This window comes from Primulina tabacum, chromosome 9 (genome assembly GCF_025594145.1).
Source record: "Primulina tabacum isolate GXHZ01 chromosome 9, ASM2559414v2, whole genome shotgun sequence".
Taxonomy (NCBI): Eukaryota; Viridiplantae; Streptophyta; class Magnoliopsida; order Lamiales; family Gesneriaceae; genus Primulina; species Primulina tabacum.
Genome location: NC_134558.1, coordinates 10,801,098 through 10,819,058, shown reverse-complemented (window position 1 = coordinate 10,819,058; position 17,961 = coordinate 10,801,098). Strand labels below are relative to the sequence as shown.

Genomic DNA, 17,961 nt, shown 5'->3' with positions numbered 1-17,961 from the left:
AGGGCCGAGTTGGATCCTTTATATGAAAGGTTGGATAGGCTTGAAGTTAGCACTAGTGAAAATAAATCTAAACCTAAAGGTTTGGGTACAGTCGAAGAAGAAGAGGATGATTATGAATTAGGAGTAGAAGAGGAGAGTCAAAACGAGAACTGGGGTAGGAGAGGAAGAGGTAGAGGATTTGGTAGGGGAAGAAGAGAAGCCTTACGGGGTAGGTACGATGATGGGAATAAGGAAGATAATAACATAGGTAGCATTAAGATGAAAATTCCGTCGTTCCATGGTAAGTCGGATCCAGAGGCTTATTTAGAATGGGAAAAGCGAGTTGAATTCGTGTTTGATTGTCACCATTATTCCGAACAAAAGAAGGTTAGGTTGGCCGTTGTTGAATTTGTTGATTATGCACTTATTTGGTGGGATCAATTAGTGACCACTAAGAGAAGATGCAATGAGAGGCCTATAGAAACTTGGGCTGAGATGAAGAGCGTAATGAGGAAGAGGTTTGTACCAAATCACTATTATAGAGAAATGTTTAAGAAGTTACAAACTTTGAGACAGGGTGTGAAGAGTGTTGAGGACTACTATAAAGAGTTGGAAGTAGTCATGATTAGAGCAAACATAGATGAGGATAGTGAGGCTACTATGGCTCGTTTTCTGTGTGGTTTGAACATGGAAATTCAAGACCAAGTGGAACTTAGACATTACTTGGATCTAGATGAAATGGTGCAGATGGCGATAAAAGTGGAGCAACAACTGAAGAGGAGAGGAGTTGGTCGTACCACACAATCTGGTAATACATCAACATCTTGGCGTTCCAACGTTGTTAAACGTGAAGAAAGCAAGGTAGTGGTCAAGCCCAAGGTTGACATTAAACAGGAGGCGCCTAAGCAGAGAGTGCAAGGTAAACCTGAAACTCCTATTAATCATTCTAGAGATATTAAATGTTTTAGGTGTCAAGGAGTTGGACATATTGCTAGCCAATGTCCCAATAAAAGGGTGATGGTGTTGAATAATGATGGGGAGTATGAATCTCATAGTGAGGGAGATGATGGAGAGGATGAAGATGAGATGCCTGCATTAGAGGATCCTAATGAGGGATATGAAGCAGTTGTGGGTGAGGCATTAGTGACTAGGCGTATCATGAGTGCCCAAGTCAAAGAAGAGGAGACGAATCAGCGGGAAAACTTGTTCCATACTAGATGTTTTGTCAGTGGCAAAGTTTGCAACATTATTATAGATGGAGGGAGTTGTACCAATGTTGCTAGTCTTGAGATGGTGGAAACATTGAGCTTGCCTACTTTGAAACATCCTCAACCATATAGGCTACAGTGGTTGAATGACTGTGCCGAAGTGAAGGTGAACAAACAAGTTTTGGTTGCGTTTTCGATTGGGAAGTATATTGATGAGGTATTGTGTGATGTGGTACCAATGCATGCTTGTCATATTTTGTTAGGAAGACCATGGCAATATGATAGGCAAGTGACACATGATGGGTTTAGAAATAAATATTCTTTTGTACTCAAGAAAGAACCCATTGTTTTACTTCCTTTGTCCCCAAAGAAAGTGTTGGAGGACCAATTGAAAAATAAAGAGAGATGAGGCCGAAGAAAAGAGTGAATTAAAAAGTGAGATGGCCTTTGAAAACAAAAATGACATGGCTAAAAGAAAAAGTGAGATAGCCATACAAAAGAAAAATGAGGGAAAAGAAAAAGAGAGGAAAGAGGTCAAAAAGAAAACATATATGGCCCAAAAGAGTGAGTTGAAACAATTGTTGCACACACATGATCTACTTGTGTTGATTCTTTACAAAGAGATTCTCTTTAACACAAGTGATATTGCCGGATCCCTTCCGAGCATTGTTGTTTCACTTTTGCAGGAATTTGAAGATGTATTTCCGGAGGAGCTACCTCAAGGAGGATTACCACCATTGAGGGGGATTGAGCACCAAATTGATTTGGTACCCGGAAGTGTATTGCCAAATCGTCCAGCTTACAGAAGCAATCCTGAGGAGACTAAGGAGCTACAACTACAGGTAAGTGAGTTGTTAGATAGGGGTTTTGTGCGTGAGTCCATGTCTCCTTGTGCTGTACCTGTTTTACTAGTTCTAAGAAAGATGGCTCATGGCGTATGTGTGTGGATTGTAGGGCAATTAATAACTTAACCATCAAGTATAGGCATCCCATACCTAGATTAGATGAGTTGCATGGTGCATGTATTTTTAATAAAATTGACTTGAAGAGTGGTTATCATCAGATTAGGATGAAGGAAGGTGATGAGTGGAAAACAACATTTAAAACCAAATATGGGTTATATGAGTGGATGGTAATGCCTTTTGGTTTAACAAACGCTCCTAGTACCTTTATGAGGTTGATGAATCATGTCTTGCATGCTTACATAGGGAAATTTTTTGTGGTCTAATTTGATGATATTCTTGTGTATAGTAAAGATTTAGAAGAGCATGTTGAGCATTTGAGACTTGTACTAACAACACTTAGGGCTGAACATTTATATGCTAATCTTAAGAAATGTGATTTTTGTACAAGCAAACTTGTCTTTCTTGGTTTTGTGGTAAGTTCACAGGGGATACAAGTGGATGAGGACAATGTAAGTGCTATTCGAGATTGGCCAACGCCTGCTAATGTTAGTCAAGTTCGAAGCTTTCATGGTCTTGCAACCTTCTATAGGAGGTTTGTAAAAGATTTTAGCACACTAGCGGCACCGATGGTGGCAGTGATTAAGAAGAACGTTCCATTCCACTGGGGCGAGGAGCAAGAGAAGTCTTTTAATATTATTAAACAAAAATTAATTAATGCGCCTTTACTTGTTTTGCCTGATTTTTCTAATACTTTTGAAATTGAATGTAATGCTTCAGGTGTAGGTATTGGAGGTGTTTTGATGCAAGGAGGACGACCAGTGGCGTACTTTAGTGAGAAACTCAATGGAGCAGCACTGAACTATCCAACGTATGACAAGGAGTTGTACGCGCTTGTGAGGACTTTGGAGATGTGGCAACACTACTTGAGGCCTAAGGAGTTTGTGATCCATACCGATCATGAGTTTCTAAAGTACCTTAGGGGACAACAGAAACTGAACAAGCGGCATGCCAAGTGGGTGGCATTCATAGGAACATTTCCCTTCATAATCAAATACAAACAAGGTAAGGATAATGTAGTGGCCGATGCACTATCACGGAGGTACGTACTAATTTCTACCTTGGATTCAAAAATCTTGGGATTTGAATATGTGAAAGAATTGTATGCGATGGATGAGGATTTTAAGGAAGTATTTGAAACATGTATGCATGGTCCACATGATAAATTTTATTTGCATAATGGGTTTTTATTTAGAGAAGATAGATTGTGCATTCGTAAGTCATCAATTCGTGAATTACTTGTGAGGGAGGCACATGGTGGTGGTTTGATGGGGCACTTTGGTGTGGCTAAAACTTTGAGTTGTTTGCATGAACATTTTTATTGGCCACATATGAAACGTGATGTTGAACGTGTTTGTGAAAAATGCATTACTTGTAGACAAGCTAAGTCTAGAACACAACCACATGGATTGTATACACCACTTCTTGTTCCTATTGAACCTTGGATTGATATTTCTATGGATTTTGTTTTAGGTTTGCCAAGGACTAAGAAGGGGAGAGATTCAATATTTGTTGTTGTTGATAGATTCTCTAAAATGGCACATTTTATTGCTTGTCATAAAACCGATGATGCATCCAACATTGCAGATTTGTTCTTTAAGGATGTCGTTAGGTTGCATGGTATGCCTAGGACTATTGTATCTGACCGTGATGTTAAATTTTTGAGTTACTTTTGGAAAACTTTGTGGGCTAAGCTTGGCACTAAACTGTTGTTTTCTACTACATGTCATCCTCAAATAGATGGACAAACTGAAGTTGTTAATAGAACTCTAGGAACACTTTTGCGTGTTATACTCAAAAAGAACTTGAAAAATTGGGAAGAATGTTTGTCATTTGTTGAGTTTGCTTATAACCGTAGCGTGCATTCTACTACGAATTATTCACCATTTGAGATTGTTTATGGTTTTAATCCTTTAACTCCTTTGGATTTGATGTCTTTGCCTGTGAGTGAAAGGTTGAACATAGATGGCAAGAAGAAAGCTGAATTCGTTAGAAGTTTGCATGAGAAGGGTCAAGAATAACATCGAGAAGAAGAATTTACAATATACGAAGCAAGCCAACAAGGGGAGGAAAAAGATGGTTTTTGAAAAGGGAGATTGGGTGTGGTTGCACTTAAGAAAGGAAAGATTTCCAGAAAAGCGACGTTCGAAACTCTTACCTAGGGGTGATGGACCATTTCAATTGCTTGAAAAGATCAACGACAATGCCTACAATTAAACCTACCAGGTGAGTACAATGTCAGTTCTACTTTTAATGTTAGTGATCTTTCGTTGTTTGATGTAGGAGATGATCAAGATTTGAGGACAAATCCTTTTCAAGAAGGGGAGAATGATGCAAACGTGGTTGATCAAGCACCAAAGAAAACATGGGATTCGTTGGAATTGCCCGAAGGACCTATAACGAGGGGACATAGCAAGAAGTTTAAAGAAGCACTTCAAGGACTCATGATGAACTACCAAGGAGGATCTACAAATTGGATGACTAAATTAGAAGAGGTTGTTGGGAATCATGGGAATAATATTGGAGGTCTTTGGAATGTTATTCAAGTGCAATTGCCGAAGGTCCAGCGCACCCGCGCTAAAGCAGGGACCGCACCCGCGGTCCATGATAATCAAATTTAAGAAAATTTCCCGAAGCTGCACCGCACCCGCGGTCAAAGCATTAGCGCACCCGCGGTCTGTTGCCGAAGCTACACCGCACCCGCGGTCAAACAAGCACCGCACCCGCGGTCTTTTGGCACACTTCCGTGTCAAAGTTGCTAGTTATCTTATTTAAGCATTTTCACACAACTTTTCTTATTTTATTTTGAACAAGGATCCGATTAATCCCGAAAAGAATTGAGTTAGAGCCCGGGTCTCCACAACAGGTGGTATCAGAGCAGTAGGTTCTGTAGACTGAGATAGAATAGAATGAGTGGGGTAGATCGAGTCTTCTTCCTTTCTTTTGATGTGCTAGCATGATTTATTGCTTTCCTTATTACATGTTGTATTGTTATCTGAATTGATTTACAACATATACTTGTAAAGACTGAATCAGAACCGATTCTGGATCAGAGGTATATGATCAGAGGAGGGCTGAGACAGATTGTATAGATTGTATCCTAATCTGTTTGATAATCAGATATGCCGCCTAGAAGAATACCACAACCAGCTGCAGGTCAAGTGCTAGAACAAGGTAGTACGTCAGGTACTCAGATGGATGTTACTGCGACACCGATGGAGACTTTTTTGAAGAGATTTCAATCATTCCATCCACCTACCTTGAAGGGCACAGAAAATGCAGTGGATTGTGAAAGCTGGTTGGATGATATAGAGATGTTATTTGAATCACTTGCCTATACAGATGAACGTAGGGTGAAGCTGATTGGGCATCAATTGCAAGAACTGGCCAAGAGTTGGTGGCTAACGGCGAAACGAGCCTTAGAACATCGAGGTATTGATATTACTTGGAAAGTCTTTAAAGATGAATTTTATCAACGTTTCTTTCCAGTTTCATACAGAAAAGACAAAGGGGCAGAGTTCGCCAACTTGAGACAGGGCCAGTGGAACATAGAGGAGTATGTTGCCAAATTCTCGTCCTTGCTTCGATTTGCACCTCATGTAGCAGGGAATGATGAGGCAGTTGCCGATTAGTTCATAAATGGTTTGAATCCGGATATCTTTACCCTAGTGAACACGGGGCGACCCAACACTTTTTCTGAGGCGCTGAATCGAGCGAAGGGAGCAGAGGCTGGCTTGATTAGGCAGCGAGGAGCTTCCTATAGTGTTCAGGGTCGGAGACCGCCACCGTTCGCCACACAGTTTCCACCACCTCCTCCTCGATTTGATAGTGGAATCAGTAGTAGTGGGAAGAAAGATTCTTTGAAAGCTAAGGGTAAGCAGTTCAAGAGAGCAGGGAGCAGTTCATCGAGCTCCAGTGGGTCAAGACAGAGAGGTCCTGGCCAGAGTACAGATGTGATAGGTGTATATTGTACTACTTGTGTAGGCCGACATGCCACAGAGCAGTGTCAGGGAGTGATGGGCAGATGTAACATATGTAAGCAACAGGGACATTTCGCCAGAGTTTGTCCCCAAAGAGGTGCTCAGAGATTTCAGAGTGCAGGGTCATCAGCATCAGTGACTCAGCCTGAGAGGCAAGCTTCGTCTGTCCATTCCTTCCAGCTCACGCCTACACAGTCTCAACCTAGAGCCAGAGGTGGCCAGACAGTGAGCCAACCTCCCAGACAACAGGCTAGGGTGTTTGCACTGACCGAGGAGCAAGCCCAGGATGCGCCAGACGATGTGATTGCAGGTAACTGTTTTCTTTGCGGTTATCCTGCATATGTATTGATAGATACAGGTGCATCACATACATTCATATCAGAACGTTTTGCATTGACACATGCATTGCCTGTAGAGTCATTGTCTACTATAGTGTCTATTTCTTCTCCGTTGGGGAGTGGTCTGATATCTGTAACTTCAGTTAGACATTGTATACTATAGTTTGAAGGGCATGAGATCGATTTAGATTGTGTTGTACTTGGTTTATCTGATTTTGATTGTATTGTCGGGATTGACATGTTGACTAAGTACAGAGCCACCGTAGACTGTTTTCACAAGATTGTCAGATTCAGACCTGAAATGTCAGAGGAGTGGAAATTCTACGGTAAGGGTTCCAGATCTCGGATTCCCTTAGTATCTGCTTTGACTATGAGTAGATTGTTGCAACAAGGAGCAGAAGGGTTCCTTATTTATTCAGTAGATTTACTGAAATCGAGCCCGGCATTGGCAGATTTGCCAGTCGTACGGGAGTTTGCAGATGTATTTCCAGATGAGATCCCGGGGTTACCTCCAGCCCGAGAGGTAGATTTTAGCATTGATCTTATTCCAGGTACCGTTCCTATTTCGAGAGCCCCATATAGGATGGCGCCAATAGAATTGAAAGCACAACTAGAAGATCTTCTAGCCAAGGGATATATCAGACCCAGTGTATCTCCTTGGGGCGCACCAGTGTATCGATTACCGGCAACTGAACAAGGCGACGGTAAAGAACAAATATCCATTGCCTCGTATCGATGATTTATTTGATCAGTTGCAGGGATCCTTTGTTTATTCCAAGATCGATTTGAGATATAGATATCATCAGCTGCGAGTACGAGATATTGATATACCAAAGACAGCATTCCAAACCAGGTATGGACATTACGAATTTATTGTCATGCCTTTTGGTTTAACGAATGCTCCAGCGGTGTTCATGGGGTTGATGAACCGTGTCTTTCAGAGGTATTTAGATGAGTTTGTGATTGTTTTTATCGATGATATTTTGGTGTACTCCAAGAATATGACTGAGCATGCCAATCATTTGAGAATTGTGTTGCAAACACTAAGAAATGAAAGATTATATGCGAAACTGTCAAAGTGTGAGTTTTGGCTGAGACAGTTTGTCTTCTTGGGTCATATCATATCTGGAGATGGTATTTCTGTGGATCCGAGTAAAGTGGAAGCTGTGATCAGTTGGCCGAGACCGACTTCGGTGCCTGAGATACGCAGTTTCATGGGTCTAGCAGGGTACTATAGACGATTCATCAAAGATTTCTCCAGTATTGCGAAGCCGATTACCCAGTTGACACAGAAAAATGCGCCGTTTGTGTGGTCTGAAGATTGTGAATCCAGCTTCCTAGAGTTGAAGAAGAGGCTGACCAGTGCACCTGTCTTGATGATTCCTTCAGGTACTGGCGATTTCGTTGTATATTGTGATGCATCTCACAGAGGGCTGGGATGTGTTCTTATGCAGCGGGGTCATGTGATCCCATATGCCACTAGACAGCTGAAGCCACACGAGATTCGGTACCCCATTCATGATCTTGAATTGGCGGCTATCGTATTTGCCTTAAAGATTTGGCGTCATTATCTTTATGGTGAGAAATTTGAGATTTACTCTGACCATAAAAGCCTGAAGTATCTGTTTTCTCAGTCAGAGTTGAACATGAGGCAGCGTAGATGGCTTGATCTACTGAAAGATTTTGATTGCGAGATCAAGTACTATCCTGGAAAGTCAAATGCAGCAGCGGACGCCTTGAGTCGAAAGGTATGTTCCTTATCTTTATCGACGATAGGTGTTTCGAATTTAGTTGAAGATTGTTGTTTGTCTGGTTTAGCATTTGACACAGATAGTAGACCATTAAGACTTGCCCTGATTCAAGTTGAGCCAGATTTGATTATGAAAATCAAAGAAGCTCAAAGAACAGATCAGAATATACAGCAGTCAATTCAGATGGTCATATCAGGACATCAGTCTGAATATCAGGTACATGATTTTGTCCTGTATGTGAATAACCGTATTGTAGTGCCAGATGTTTCAGAGTTGAAACAACAGATATTGTCAGCAGCGCACTGTAGTCGGTTCAGCATTCACCCTGGTGGCAGAAAGATGTACAACGACTTGAAGACACAGTTCTGGTGGAAACAGATGAAATCAGATATTGCCGAATATGTGTCTAAGTGCTTAAATTGCCAACAGGTGAAGGCCGAAAGAAAGAAGCCCGGAGGTTTACTTCAGAGTTTGTCTATTCCTGAATGGAAATGGGATCACATTTCCATGGATTTCGTGACGAAGTTACCTCGATCATCCCGAGGTTGTGATGCGATTTGGGTTGTGATAGACATATTAACCAAATCAGCGTGTTTTATTCCGTACAGAATGACGTACAGACATGATCAGATGGATGAGATATATGTTCGAGAGGTAGTCAGATTACATGGTGTGCCGAAGTCTATCTTATCAGATCGTGATCCACGATTCACTTCTCACTTTTGGCACAGTCTGCAGCAGGCTTTAGGTACAACATTGAACCTAAGCACTGCTTATCATCCCCAGACAGATGGACAGTCAGAGCGGACTATCCAGACTTTAGAGGATATGCTGAGAGCTGTAGTGCTAGACTTTGGCACTAATTGGCAAGATTCACTACCGTTGTGTGAATTCTCGTACAACAACAGCTATCAAACGAGCATACAGATGGCACCGTTTGAAGCATTGTATGACAAGAAGTGCAGATCTCTGTTGTACTGGGATGATATATCCGAGGTACCAGAACTTGGGCCTGATATGATTCGAGAGTTGACTGATAAGGTGAAGATAATCCAGAAGAGAATGAAAACAGCACAGGAAAGGCAAGCAAAATATGCCAACATCAGACGTAGACCGCTTGTATTTGAAAAAGGGGACAGAGCATTCTTGAAGATTTCTCCCTTTAGAGGCAATGTCAGATTTGGCAAGCGTGGGAAATTGTTTTCTAGATACATCGGTCCATACGAGAATCTTGAAAAGATTGGCGATCGAGCATATCGACTGGCTCTTCCTCCTTCTCTATCCTGGATACATGACGTTTTTCATGTATCGATGTTGCGTAAATATATGCCTGATGCTTCTCATGTCATTCGGCCTGACGAAGCTGAGCTGGATCAAACGTTGATTTATATTGAACAACCGATACAGATTCTTGATCGGAAAGAGAAACAACTCAGAACAAAGACTATTCCACTAGTGAAAATCCAGTGGAATCGTCATGGCACCGAGGAAGCGACTTGGGAGACAGAAGCAGATATGAGACAGAAATATCCCGAGTTATTCTCATGATGTGAGTATTTATTCAGCTTTTGGATTTTAATGCTGCTATTACTCGCTTTGATTAATTGATTTCAAGTTCGAGGACGAACTAATATCTAAGAGAGGGAAAAATGTAATGCCCTAGATGGTCATATTTAAAATGCAAAGATGAAATGTTGCTTGAAGGGAGACCGCCCCCGTGCCTAAAGAAGCACCGCACCCGCGGTGCATGGACAGAAAGATGGCCATTTTTACAGTAGGGTCACCGCACCCGCGGTCCAGAGAGAGTGCACCCGCGGTTGATGTCCAGTAGGGTAGGAAATTTTATTCGAAGCAAGACCGCACTCGCGGTCAAGGAGGGACCGCACCCGCGGTCGTCGAATTTCAGAAAATGAAAGGCATGCCGTGGGCACAGCACACCCGCGGGGAAGAGTGACCGCACCCGCGGTGCTGCATGCGAGAAATCCACCTTTGTTCCTTGTTGTGACACATGGCATATATATATATAGATATTGGACTGATTTAGTCTTTCTCATTTTCAGAACTCAGAACCGAGAGCATCTTCAACAATTCCTCAAGTTGTCCAAATTTATAATTGTGATTGTGTGAGATTTATACATTAAAACTTGAATCTAAATATAGATTTGGATTCCTCTCTTTGAAGGCTACAAGGGAATGTACATATTGTTTCCTTTCAGCATGTTTTGAAGTTGAGTTGTATGATAAAATCAGATATGAGTTATATTATATGTTCTTATGATTATGGTGAGTATGGAAATACAATCGGATCGATTTTCGGATACCATTTGAGATGGTGTCGATTTTCCAGCATGTATATTGAGTTAAGATAGTGAAGAGTTCAGTATGATACATTATATTTTAATGAGGAGTATGAGTTGATTGTGATTGATTATGATGTTATTGAGTGATCGGTATCGCAGGATTATGCCGTTGTACCGTCGATTTGTATTGAGATTGATTATCAATTCATATATGTGTTGAATTGAGTAGAAGTTTGATAGAATACACATTGATTATGCCATTTCAGATTTGTATTGGTAAATTTGGGAACAAGACTTCGACTACGACGACGATTATACTACGACGAAAGGTATAATTCATGTTTTGTTTGGGGAAGACACAACTCAAATGAGATTCAATTTGAGTTTCCCAACCAAATCACATACTAGAATTATTGTTTATATTTTGATATGAATTTGATTTGTTTATAGATTTATATTAAAATCTCTTGATAGGATGCTGTCTTGTTTATAGATTTATATTCAAGCCTTTGAGATAGGAGAGTCATTGGCAGACTTGCCAAACTAGATGTTCGGTGGTATCGACGCTTCGGATCAGATTCACTCCGATTGTAGACATGACCGAAGTCTAGGAATAAGACGTACAGTTACCCCGATTGGGTGGGTAGGTGACAGACAGTGACGTCTTATTCACACCGGAATCCCTAGAGTAGAGTCGAGTCGAGTCAAGACATGATTTGATTTGAATTGCATGTTTATATAGATTGGTTTCATAGACTATGGAGCCCATTATTATTGCTTTGATTCATGATTTATGATTATGTATCAGCATGTATACATGTTTTATACTGGGATTTGTTCTCACCGGAGTTTCCGGCTGTTGTTATGTATGTATGTGTGCATAACAACAGGTGGGGCAGGATTAGGGTCGCGACAAAGATGAGAGATGGACATAGCGTGGTGATCACGGGCGTAGCAGATGAACTAGTAGTTGTACTTTTGATATGTACTGTATTTAATTACTGGTTTGTAGAATATGAATAAAACAAGGCATGTATATTATGTTTGTTGTAATGAAATGAATATAGAATTATCTTGTGCTTGAGTTGTAAACATTTGATTTAATGTTAAAAGCAAAATTTTGACCCGTAATTTTGAACAAGGATCCGATTAAACCCGAAAAGAATTGAGTTAGATCCCGGGTCCCCACATTGGCAATATGGCCTGCAGTGCCACATCGATAACAAGTATGAGTACCAAATCTGCACTCTCCCCTATGATGCCTATTGCACTTGGGACCCAACGGTTTCTCTGGATCAAATGGGACTGTCGGTGCTTTAGAACTCGGCTCTATCTTGCCTTTCCCCTTGTAATTGCCTTGTCCTCTTTGGCTCAAACCTTGACCTCTTTGGGCAATGGCCTGCTGCCTCGCCTGTCTCTCCCTGGCAATGTCTTTCTCATCTTGCTCGGCCAACAATGCTTTAGCAACAATCTCTTTAAATGTCACCGCTTTGGACATATTGATGTCCCTTCTGATCTCTGCTCGAATCCTCTAATGAAATGAGCACCATTGTCTTTGTCATTGGAGGCAATGTATGGGGCAAACAGACAGCCCTCCTCGAACTTCAGAATGTACTCATCGACATTCATACCTCCTTGACGAAGCTCTAAAAATTCAGTCACCTTCCGAGCTCTAAGTGCATCTGGGAAGTACTTGTCATAGAAAAGATCAGTGAACTCTTGCCACTTCAATGCCGGAACATCCACACTAACTTTGGTATCATTCCACCAAATGCGTGCAGCTTTGACTAACATGAATATTGCACAACCAATTCTGTCCTTGTCTTCATAGTTAAGATGATCAAATATCGCCTCAAGTGCTTTGATCCACTCTACGGCCATCAATGGATAAGTGCTTCCTGCAAACTCAGGTGGATCCATCCTCTTGAAAGCAGTAAATATCCCATCGGTTCCAACTGCTTGAGCCACTTGGCCTCTCCCTTGGCCTCTACCTTGACCTGTTCCTTGCATACGGAGCAACTGTTGGATCTGCTCACTGTGGACCTTGGGGAAGGTATAAACCATGATTCTTCTGTGATCTCTAGCACTATTTTAATTTCAGGCAGAGTAGCTACGACATTGATTGATACAGGTGCTACTCATTCTTTTATGTCTGAACTATTTTTGAGATCTTTGGGTTTAGTTCCTTCTATTCTTCCCCTCCAGTTTAATGTTGTATTGCCTTCTGGAGATGTGTTGTGCCCAACGTCTATTGTGTATGCGTTTACTGTTCAAATTGATGAGCGAGTGGTCTATGCTGATTTTATTGTTATTCCGATGGTTGCATTTGATATTATACTTGGCATGGATTGGCTATCAACCTATCGTGCAGTGATTGATTGCGTTGCTAAGACGGCGTTTCGGACCAGGTATGGTCATTATGAATTTCTTGTTGTCTTTCGGCCTTACTAATGCTCCTTCAGTCTTCATGGATCTTATGAACCGGGTGTTCAAGTCGTATTTGGATAGCTTTGTCATTGTTTTCATCGATGACATAATTATTTATTCCAAGACCAGAGAGTTTCATGCAGAGCACCTCAGATTTGTTCTTCAGTTGTTGAGAGAGAAGAGGTTGTATGCTAAGTTGAAGAAATGTGAGTTCTGGTTGGAGCAGATTTCTTTCTTAGGCCATGTTGTCTCGAAAGATGGTATAGCTGTTGATCCAGTGAAAATAGAGGCGATACAGAAGTGGCCTATCCCTACCACTGTATCAGAGGTACGCAGTTTTCTTGGTTTGACGGGTTATTATCGTCGTTTTATTGCAGACTTTTGTGCCATTAACCAATCTGACACGGAAGACTGTGAAGTTCGAGTGGTCCAATGAATGCCAAAGTGGATTTCAAGAGTTGAAAGATAAGTTGACGACAACTCTGGTACTTGCATTGCCCAGTGGTTCAGAGGACTTTGTTGTTTATACCGATACGTCGAAGAAGGGTCCCGGTGCAGTGCTGATGCAACGTGGAAAGGTTATAGCCTATGATTCTCGTCAATTGAAAGACTATGAGAAAATTATCCTACGCATGATCTGGAACTGGCAGCTGTGGTTTTCGCCTTGAAAATCTGGAGACATTACTTATATGGCGAAAAGTGTGAAATTTTCACGGACCACAAGATTTTAAAGTATTTGTTTTCTCAGAAAGAACTCAATATGCGTCAGAGACGGTGGTTAGAGCTTGTCAAAGACTATGATGTGACGATTAGTTATCACCCAGGGAAAGCGAATGTTGTAGCAGATGCATTGAGCCGTAAGTCGAGTTCTTCTTTGAGTGCTATGATTCAGAAGCCGTTGTTGTTAGACTTGCAAAGAGAGGAGATAGCTTTGGTAGTGCCGGGAACCAATGCTTGCTTTTCAGCGTTGGTCATTCGGGCTACGTTGACGGACAGGATCCGTAGAGAGCAGGCCAATGATTTACAGTTGATAGAGATGAGAGTCAGAGCAGAAGAGACAGGTAATTTAGAGTTTGAGATGAATAGAGATGGATGGTGACATTTAGAGGCCGTATATGTATTCCTGCTGGTGATGATATTGGGCGAGACGTCTTGACAGAGGCACATACCGCGCCATACTCGATACATCCAGGTAGCACCAAGATGTATCAAGATCTTCGTAGACTCTATTGGTGGCCAGGTATGAAGAAGGATATTGCCATGTTTATTTCTCAGTGCCTAACTTGTCAGCAGGTGAAAATCGAACATCAGAGACCTGCTGGGACATTGCAATCATTGCCGATTCCTCAATGGAAATGGGAGCACATTACGATGGATTTCGGGGTTGGTCTTCCCAGAATGCAGAAAGGCTATAACTCTATTTGGGTTATTGTTGATCGGTTGACCAAGTCAGCGCATTTTCTTCCATTCAAGACGACGTATTCCATGAACAGTATGCCGAAGAGTACATAGCAGAGATTGTTAGACTTCATGGTGTTCCTGTGTCGATTGTGTCTGATCGTGGCCCTAGATTTACTTTAGAGTTTTGGAAGAGTTTGCACAGAGCTATGGGTTCACGGTTAGCATTCAGTACAGCATATCACCCCCAGAGCGATGGTCAATCAGAGAGAGTTATTCAGATTTTAGAGGATATGCTCAGAGCTTGTACTATCGACAATCCTTGTAGCTGGGATTCCCAATTGCCTCTTTTTGAGTTCACGCACAATAATAGCTACCAAGCGACGATTGGCATGGCACCGTATGAAGCACTTTAAGACAGAAAGTGTAGATCTCCCTTGTATTGGGACGAGATTGGCGAGAGGAAGATGTTGGGTCTAGAGTTGGTCCAACAAACAGCCGATGTTGTTGCTGTTATCCAAGAGAGGATGAAGACAGCACAGTCGAGACAAAAGAGCTATGCTGATGTACGTCGTTGGCCGTTGCAGTTTAAGGTTGGTGATCATGTGTTGATGTGAATCTTTGTACGACGAATAGCAAATACGATTAAAATCGAATCGCACCCTCAATTCAATAACGAACAAAGAATCGTTGTTGTCCCGATCTTTTGAATCAAGTGTGTGTGTTGTGATTTTCACCTCTAAACTATGAAAAGTCTAGCAACAAATAATCACGAGATAAACAACCGAGATAATAACGAACCTTCGAAGAACAAGTCGACGACAATCCGCACAAGCACGATCGACAAACGCCACAAAGTTAAAAACTTTGATAAGTTTGATTTTTGTTTGACAAAGCAAAAGCTTTAATTGTTTGAGAGAAAACTCAAGAACAATGGTAAAATATCAATAATAATCTGAATAATGTTTTTTTAAAAGTTTACATGGTATTCTAGCTTATATATAGGAAACAAAACCCTAAATATAGAAAATTGCATAATTAAAGATAACAAATCAATAATTAATTTAGAGTTTAATTAAACTAAGGAAACTAGAATTCTCCTCGCAGCAATCGCGCCCGAGTGGTAGGATATTACCGCTCGAGCGCCAGGTCTTCTGACTTGTTCCCGCTCGGGCGGTAGAATTTGACCGCTCGAGCGCCGAGGGTTCTGGAAATTTTGCTTCCTCCAATTCATCCTCTACTTGATTGTGATGCAACCCGAACCCCTCGAGCCTTGTTTCCAACCCTTCATTGGTTGGATGAAGGGCAACATTCAACATCTTCAAGCGTCCTCTCGTGATTGGTTCTTGGAACGCATAGTGGCTGGCTAGATTCATATCATACTCCCTTTCTTCAAAAAGATTTGTCCTCAAATCTTGTCTTTCTTGATAGCTAGGAAGATCAACACATTTTATGCCTTTTCCACAATCCTGCAAGTAGAGTTTAACAATGCTCGGGATCGAACCGGCTATTTCATTAAAATAAAATAAACCAACCTTGCACAGATGTAAATGAAGTGGTTTATTCAAAATAAAGAATCGCTCATCCTCACTCTTTTGGGCCATATATATAATTTCTTTTTCTGTCTGTTTGGACTCTTTTTCGAACACCTCTTTATTTTCATCGATGGTCATCTCACTCTTTTTATCACTCTTTTTTTCGACCATCTCATTTTCTTTTTCTCTCAACTCATAACAAATTGGTTCATCAATACAAATTACATTCGTAGACAGTTGAGCAAAAGAAACAACTTGCACATCATCTAACAACTCACCCTCCACAGCACAACACTCAATACTCGCATGAGACGCAATTGAAGTATCAACATTCAAATCATCCACAAGCTTGGGAAGGTTGGAAGTGGAATCCACTACACCTTCACATCCTCAATTGGACATTGGCTAACATCATGTCCAAACTCTAGACACCAAATACATTGAATATCACAAGTACTAATTATTGAAATTTTAGATGTACCTTGATATCCACGTTTTGAACTCCTCGCTGGTGTCGCCGTGCTTCTCCCCTCTTTACTCATCCTTCCACTCTCATCCACTCGCCCATACCTTTCACGCAAAGATTTAAATTCTTCCTCCATTCTTTTCCCAAATTCTACCAACAATGACTGAAATTGACCATCAAGCATATTGCACCCCCTTTTTTTGTTTCTAAAAAAAAAAATTTTTTTCGGGTGAACAGTACGCTACAATACCGTGAACAGTAAATCCGGCATGAACAGTAATCGCGATGAACAGTTACTCCGGTTTGAACAATTTTTACGCCGCGATGAACAGTAACTCGCGTGAACAGTACCTCCGACATGAACAGTACCTCCGACAGTGAATAGTAAATCCGGCTATGAACAGTGAATCCGGCATGAACAGTAAATCACAATTCTTTTTTTTTGTAAATTCAACAAATCCGTAAAAATCGCTACACGAAAATCGGTATTGAAAATTCTACGAATAATTGAACGGATACGCTTACTTGAATCAAAAACCAAAAGCTTTGATACCAAATGACGTGAATCTTTGTACGACGAATAGCAAACACCATTAAAATCGAATCGCGCCCTCAATTCAATAACGAACAAAGAATCGTTGTTGTCCCGATCTTTTGAATCAAGTGTGTGTGTTGTGATTTTCACCTCTAAACTATGAAAAGTCTAGCAACAAATAATCACGAGATAAACAACCGAGATTATAACGAACCTTCGAAGAACAAGTCGACGACAATCCGCACAAGCACGATCGACAAACGCCACAAAGTTAAAAACTTTGATAAGTTTGATTTTTGTTTGACAAAGCAAAAGCTTTAATTGTTTGGGAAAAAACTCAAAACAATGATAAAATATCAATAATAATCTGAATAATGTTTTTTAAAAGTTTACATGGTATTCTAGCTTATAAATAGGAAACAAAACCCTAAATATAGAAAATTTCATAATTAAAGATAACAAATCAATAATTAATTTAGAGTTTAATTAAACTAAGGAAACTAGAATTCTCCTCGCAGCAGTCGCGCCCGGGCGGTAAGATATTACCACTCGAGCGTCAGGTCTTCTGGCTTGTTCCCGCTCGGGCGGTAGAATTTGACCGCTCGAGCGCCGAGGGTTCTGGAAATTTTGCTTCCTCCAATTCATCCTCTACTTGATTGTGATGCAACCCGAACCCCTCGAGCCTTGTTTCCAACCCTTCATTGGTTGGATGAAGGGCAACATTCAACATCTTCAAGCGTCCTCTCGGGATTGGTTCTTGGAACGCATAGTAGCTGGCTAGATTCATATCATGTGTTCTTGAAGATAGCACCTCTTAAGGGTGTGATGCGGTTTGGCAAGAAGAGAAAGTTGAGTCCGAGATTTATTGGCCCATTTGAGATCTTGGACAGAGTCGGTGATCGAGCTTACAGGTTAGCCCTACCGCCAAATCTTGATAGAGTTCATAATGTTTTTCATGTCTCAATGCTCAGGAAGTATGTTCCGAATCCTTCCCATGTTCTTCGTCACGAGCCATTGGATTTGACGTCGAATTTGACGTACCAAAAGATTCTGGTCCAGATTCTGGATCGCAAAGTTAAAGT

General features: G+C 41.2%; 1 pseudogene; it reads left to right on the top strand.

Annotated features, from left to right (window-relative positions):
- Nucleotides 1-221: 221 nt before the first annotated feature.
- LOC142556920 (uncharacterized) lies at nt 222-16,679 on the top strand (annotated as a pseudogene).
- Nucleotides 16,680-17,961: the final 1,282 nt, after the last annotated feature.